Source organism: Arachis duranensis, chromosome 6, assembly GCF_000817695.3.
Source record: "Arachis duranensis cultivar V14167 chromosome 6, aradu.V14167.gnm2.J7QH, whole genome shotgun sequence".
NCBI classification, from domain to species: domain Eukaryota; kingdom Viridiplantae; phylum Streptophyta; class Magnoliopsida; order Fabales; family Fabaceae; genus Arachis; species Arachis duranensis.
Window position 1 is genome coordinate 82,370,574 of NC_029777.3, and position 6,925 is coordinate 82,377,498.

Sequence of the window (6,925 nt, forward strand, 5' to 3'; positions counted from 1 at the left end):
ATCTTTTGATCATGTTTTTATGATTGAACCCTCTTTGGGAGGCTGGTCATTCGGCCATGCCTAGACCTTGTTCTTATGTATTTTCAACGGTGGAGTTTCTACACACTATAGATTAAGGTGTGGAGCTCTGCTGTACCTCGAGTATTAATGCAATTACTATTGTTCTTTTATTCAATTCAGCTTATTCTTGTTCTAAGATATTCATTCGTACCCAAGAACATGATGAATGTGATGATTATGTGACGCTCATCATCATTCTCACTTATGAACGCGTTCCTGACAACCACTTCCGTTCTACAAGCAAACAAGGCTTGAATGTTTATCTCTTGGATTCCTTAATCAGAATCTTCGTGGTATAAGCTAAAATTGATGGCGGCATTCTTGAGAATCCGGAAAGTCTAAACCTTGTCTGTGGTATTCCGAGTAGGATTTAAGGATTGAATGACTGTGACGAGCTTCAAACTCGCGATTGTGGGGCGTTAGTGACAGACGCAAAAGAATCACTGGATTCTATTCCGACATGATCGAGAACCGACAGATGAATAGCCGTGCTGTGACAGAGCGCGTTGAACATTTTCACTGAGAGGACGGGACTGTAGCCATTGACAACGGTGATACCCAACATACAGCTTGCCATGGAAATGAGTAAGAAGGATTGGATGAAGACAGTAGGAAAGCAGAGAGACGGAAGGGACAAAGCATCTCCATACGCTTATCTGAAATTCTCACCAATGAATTACATAAGTATTTCTATCTTTATTTTATGTTTTATTTATCTTTTAATCATTAATCCTCCATAACCATTTGAATCCGTCTGACTGAGATTTACAAGATGACCATAGCTTGCTTCATACCAACAATCTCCGTGGGATCGACCCTTACTCGCGTAAGGTTTATTACTTGGACGACCCAGTGCACTTGCTGGTTAGTTGTGCGAAGTTGTGATAAAGAGTTGAGATTGAAATTGAGCGTACCATGTTGATGGCGCCATTGATGATCACAATTTCGTGCACCAATAGCCAAGTATAAATTCCTTACTTCTTTTGTCCTTTTACGCTTATTCACGCCATTCCAAAGTATAAATCCTTTTAGCTCTTTTTTCCCACCTCAAGTAATTCTACAAGGGTAATTCAATTTTACGACACTAAGATTTTTTACACTTAACTAGGCACATTGTGAAGAAGAATGTCTTTAGTGCACTGAAAAAAGTACTATGCCTACACTAGTACCATAGCTTGAGCAGGGAAGATCATGCAGATATTCTCAGCACATGTAAGAAATCTGTGAAATGAATGGGAGATCTGTGTGCTGGTTTTACTGAGCCTAACATTCCAAGTTATTCTCATCATATTAGGTTCTAAGAAGAAACATGCCAGAAGCAGCTTCATCAGCATAATTGTCTGGTTAATATACCTCTCAGCAGATTGGATCGCCACAGTTTTCCTTGGAACTCTTGCCAACAACCTTGGGGATGAGAATGGAGGAAAAGAAGAGGACAGGAACAAAATGCTGCAGTCTCTGTGGGCACCTTTTTTGCTCTTGCATCTCGGTGGCCCTGACACAATAACTGCTTATGCCTTAGAAGACAACACCTTATGGCTAAGGCACTTGCTTGGCCTCCTTGTCCAAGCTTCGGTAGCATTTTACATCTTCCTATTATCTTGGAGCACTGGCGCTTTATCTATCATTTCTCTGGGATTGAAAAGTATGTTGAGCGCACTTGGGTTCTGAGATCAACTAGCTTTGACCAATTTAAAGATTCTCTGATCTTAGCTCCAATTCCGCAACCCCTGGATTTGAAGCATGTTCCACATGATTCTGAGCTTTAATTCCTTCATCGAGGGTATTCCTCGTTTCCGATGTTCAAGCGTCTCTATGCAAGTCTAAGTTTTCGGTTCGCAGAAGGACAACGAAACTACTCATTGATGGTAAAGAAGAACGAAAAGGATGAGATTATCGATGTCCAACAACAGAGTTATTGTGCTTTTAAGTTGGTTGAGGTCCAACTATCATTTCTTTATGATGTTTTGTATACCAAGGCTCCTGGAATTTATTCTCTACCTGGCCTCATCTTTCGATCCATCAGCATCTTCTCTATTGTGTCTGCTTTGGTAGCATTTGTTGTCTTTGTTGACACTAATCACTTGTCAACGGTTGATGTTTGCATAACATATGCCTTATTTGTTGGTGCCGTTTCACTTGAGCTTTATGCATTTATTTCGTTGATTCTTTCGGACTGGACTATGCGATGGCTAACCAAGAAGAAAAGCTCACTGCAGAGCTTCACAAGATTGTTTTGATCAGATTCTTTTATATAGAGGTAATCATGCTCTAACCAAAAGTAATTGTTTTGATCAGATTGGTTGGAGTGTAGAGGTTGAATTTGGTCACAGCCTCCTCATTTTGGCACATAGCAACTGATATATGCTATGATGCTGCTTCAGAAGATGATAAGAACAACAACTACAATTGCAGACCGAGCAAGAGTTTATCAGATTATATGCTATATGTTCTACTAATGCGTCCATTCTTGCTGCCTAAATGGATAGATAGGATCACCCATGTTCGAGATTCATTTAGGGAAGCCATAAGGATATTGCAGTGAAAGTAGTTTCCGGTAAAAGATATGCAGATGCTTCCAGAATGCTGATCCAAATGTATAGATAGAGTTATCAGCCGCTCGAAAATCAAAGAAGAGACAAGAGTGGCAAGTCTGTGCTGATTGAGGGCTGCCGTCTTGCTTTGCAGTTACAGGATATTGGATGTTCATGGGAAATGATTTGTAAAGTGTGGATTGAGATGTTGAGATCTTGGTTGTAATAGATTCTTATTCACCAAAATCCCCAAAATTCACCAAAAAAAATTCTCAAAATTCACGAAGTAAGTGACTTCTGGGTGTTATGGGGATTACAAAGCTTCAAATATGGTGGGGGGATGCATACGGCGTCGTTTTCGGGTGTTATGGCTATTAAAGACCAAATTGTTCTCCAAGAATTTGCTCCCCATCCACTTCAGCAACCGTAACGAACACATCACTCTCCATCTCTCCACCTCAGCAGTCTCCGTCGCCGTTTCGAGCACCAATTACACGGAATTACTTAATTGTCACGAAATTTACATGGTGATGAATCGAAATGTATTTTCCAATCTTGAGAGACGAAAATGTCCGCGTTTTAAAAGGTCAGAGACCTATTTATCTTTTACTCTTAATTTTATCTCCGAATATTTAATCTAACCTAATTCAATTGAATAGAGTCGACAATCCAACTTATCGTGAATCAGACTAAAAACAGAATGAGTTAAATTGAGTGTAAGTTTAAAATATATTTATAAAGTAGATGGAAATTAAATTCACATATTTTCCATTTTAAAAATTCATAGAACCACTATAAGTCAATTACTTTAATAAATAGTATAATACATTTGTTTTCTTATAAATCTTACTTGAAATAAACTGATATATAAAATAAATTTCTCAAACCCAAACTTCCCAGTCACTTTAATCTGAGTGTTACCAGCGTTTATTTCTCTAGCATCTCTATGTTCTCAGTCTCACTGCACAAATCCTAAATTTCTCTTCTTTCTTTGTAAATTCGCTTCTTCTATCCCTTTTCTGTTATTTCCTTGTGCAGGCCCGGACTCATGCATAGTAGTGAGGGGGCACTTGCCCCCACTTATTTCATATTTTTCAACAAAAAAAAATTTATATATATAACATGTTTTCATTTTAAAATTTTAATGACCTCATTAAAAATAAACAAAGTCCAATTATTAAAAGTCCCAAATTTATTTTATCTTTCTATTATTTTAACTATTAGTTAACCTAATCAAATTTAGTTTTCTTCTATTCTCAAATCTCAGTCGTCACTCATTTATTCTTTTAAATCCTCTTCTTAGTTTTATATTTTCAACTTTCTTTTCTATTTCTTATTTAGTTGTCATTTTCTCTTCATCAAAAGGTAAATTTTAAATTCTCTAGTGTTTTATATAGTTCTCTATGACTCTATTTATTTTTCAATTTCATTGTTTTCCTTTTTAATATTTTCAATTGTAAATTTTAATTCAAACAATTATAATTTAGGTATTAATTTATTTTTTTATTCTCTTCATGAATTTATATATTTTATTTTATTCTCAATTTAGTGATCTTTATTACTTATTTTTTTATCTTTTGTTCTATTTTATTATATGTTATCTTGCATATAAATTTTTAAAGTGAATTGATCAATTTACTAATTTAAAATATATATTTTTTATTTTTACAAATAATAATGAAAAAATATTTCAAAAGAAAGCTACCACTAAAATCTAAAGTCACTCCATTAGTTTTTTCTAATAAAAAGAAATTCTTAGAATTGAAGCGGAAAAAATTAGCGGCTAATGTAATTTTTGGTTTTTTTTATTCGAATAATTAATGTGTATTTTTATATTTTTAAATTTAAATTAATATATCTTTTGATAGTAATATGTATTATTTTTGCCTCTTTAACATAAAGAAGGCCACTCAGATAAAGACGCTTAAAACGTCTTTTTTTTAAAGATATTTTTATGTTGTGTTTTAATTGGTTTCTGTATAATTTATTCAGTGTTCCTCATCACATATTATTAAATTCCTCAAAAGATTTTCTTTCCAAAAACAATAAATATTTAATTTGGACTAAAACAAAAAAGGTAATAGATTAACTATTAGATTTTTTTTAAAAGATTATTTACATAAAAAATATATCACATTCATCAAAACTATATTAAGAGTAATGTTTTAAATTATAAACCTTATTTATAATTAAGTCTTTGATTTTTTAAATTATAAACCTTATTTATAATTAAGAGTAATGTTTTAACACAATCAATTAGTCACACATATAAAAATATAAGAACAATTCTATTGTCATAATTATAATCTAACTTTATAAGTAATACAATACAATAAAACTATATATAAGTAATATAATTAAATTTTATCTATATCTATAGTCACATTTTGAATTTGAAAATATTGATAAAAATTTATGTTAAATTTTGATTTATTTGATTCTCATTTAAATTAATCACTACATAAATTAAAGTTTTGTTTTAAAGTTATATTCGAGCTTCAATCTGATTTTTAAAGTTTTAATTTACTTAGTTTGATTTTTTAATTTAGGTATCCGTGACTCATATTAGGGTTTTAAGTGTTTAATTGAAAAAAATAAGGTAAAAAAAATTCAATTGTCACATCAAATAGTCGCTAGAATGTATAATGTAGCAGTTATTAGTCCATCTCAGCATGTCGTTAACGATTTTGTGAGACAGTGACAAAAATAAGATTAGGAACCAATGTGAGTCATAACTATTAAGTTGGCAGACTAAGTTGAGTAAATCAAAATTTTTGAAATTAGATTGAAATATAGTTGTTCGAACCGAATCAGTCATCGAACCGATCAAGCTACTGGTTCACTGGTTTATTGGTTCAACCGAAAAATCACTGGTTAAACTGATAAAACCGATCTCACGTAAATATAAAATATAAAATAGTTAAAAACTTAAAAATTAAAATTTGAAATACATATCTTCACTAACATTTTATGAAGAATCAAGTCTCAACTTCTAAAAATAACTAATATAAAAAACCATAAAATTTTAATACTACAATAGTATCTTATTTTGACATAATAAAAAAAATAATTAATTCAAAAAGCCTATCATCTAACTATAATATCAGTAGATTTTAACACTAACATCAAAACAAATAACCTTAATCACAATACTAGCAATAAAATAGATCAAGTAAATTAATAAATTTTTAGTAAAATTTATATTTATATTAATAATGGTATATAATTAAAATATAATTAATTTTAAAAATAGAAAAAATAAAAATTAAATTAAATTAGATATTTATGTATACTATATAATTAGTATTTGTCAAATATAGTACTTGGAAGTGTAATGGCTAAGTGGCAAGTAGAGGTTACTTTTGCTCCAAGGTTCTTGGTTCGAGACCTTGTGGAGACATTTTTAAAAATTTTTCAAGCAGCCGGTTAGACCGGTTTGTACCGGTTCTTATCAGTTCACACCGATTTTATTCCTTAAACGGTCCAAGGGGTAGGGTCCGGTTCTAGTTCGGTTCACTAGTTTTTCGGTCAAACCAGCCGATCCAGTTCAGTTTTTACAACTATGGATTGAAATACGAACATAATTTCAGAGACCAATAAGTATTATCTCTTTGTTGACAATTAAGTTGTTTTAATGGTAATTAATATCTAATAATGGTTTATAATAAAAGAAGCATTCTTTTGCAACAATGAACCGATAGTAGTAGTTAGGGGTGTTCATAGATTAGATCATATCCATATAAATCCACAGTATTTATCCGTATCTGATCTGTAATTTGAGGATATGATCTGATCTGTAAGATGATCAGATTGCATCGAATCAGATCCACACTCTAATCAGATAGAAGTAAATATGTTTAAAAAAGTAAACAAAAAAAATTATTGACTTTTTTTATAAAAATAAAATTTTTTAATATTTTTTTATTTTATGGATATATTTGATATCTGATCCAAACATAAAAAGTGCGAACATCGAATTTGATCTAATGAGTTTAGTGCGGATTGGATCGAAATTTCAGCCATATCCCATCTGTAAACACCCCTAGTAATAATAACTAAAAAATTATAATAATTATATTTTTAACTAAGAGGAGGTACACAAAAAAAAGTACTAAATACAAGAACATTTAATCAAATATTAAAAAATTTTTTACTTTAAAACAGTTGGATTTTTTTTGCTCATATATATATATAATGTAATAATAATAATAATAATAATATGATAATTGTTTTATATATCACACAAATATAAACTTTTTTTTCTATGATCTTAAGAAAGGTTTTGTAAGTTCCTAACCTTCTTATCGATTTTTGTAGTGTTAGCCCTCGTA